Source organism: Notothenia coriiceps, unplaced genomic scaffold (genome assembly GCF_000735185.1).
Source record: "Notothenia coriiceps isolate Sejong01 unplaced genomic scaffold, NC01 NC01_scaffold00000339, whole genome shotgun sequence".
Taxonomy (NCBI): domain Eukaryota; kingdom Metazoa; phylum Chordata; class Actinopteri; order Perciformes; family Nototheniidae; genus Notothenia; species Notothenia coriiceps.
The window spans coordinates 16,810,176-16,810,757 of record NW_011333040.1 but is presented as its reverse complement, the minus strand read 5'-3'; the positions used below and the strand labels follow the sequence as shown (position 1 = coordinate 16,810,757).

The following is a 582-nucleotide window of genomic DNA, read 5'->3' as shown; positions in this document are numbered from 1 at the left end:
GCAAAAGGCACCACATTCAGACGGAGGAATGGCACTGGGTTCCCACTGTCTTTAGCTCTGTAGGCCCATCCCACGAGTACGGTTCCCCGTCAGGTGTTATGTATGCGTAGCAGCAACACACAGGTTAACTCAATTATACAAATGGAAATACAGGTAACTGAGTTATTTATTTATTAAAGTTCAGCTATTCTGTTGTTACAATTCTGTCATCAAGATTATTTAATACGATTATTAAATATAAACTATAGCAGTAATCTTGAATCGTACTGAAGGGTGTATTTTATTTTCTATTACCTCTTAATAACAAAATGTATTACCCCCTAATTCCCTGCTACTTCTTCCACTCTACCAACCAGTAGCAGGTATTTCTAATTGGTACCCAATATGTACAAAACATTTACAAACTGTTATTTGAAATATGACTAATTCAATATGTTTGATAGTGATATATCAAACCAAACCATATAAAACATTGTTGTTTCTTTTGATGTAAAATATTATTTATTTAATTTAAATAAAAAGCAATGTTAATTTTGTTCACAATTTGTTTAGTTAGTTTACCTTGTTTTTTTCTCCAAAAGA

The 582-nt window shown here is 32.0% G+C and overlaps 1 protein-coding gene across 1 annotated transcript in view; it reads left to right on the top strand.

The window, feature by feature from the left end:
* Positions 1-582, top strand: part of LOC104951690 (talin-2-like) — a 56,646-nt gene that overhangs the window by 52,036 nt on the left and 4,028 nt on the right. The window lies entirely within an intron of this gene.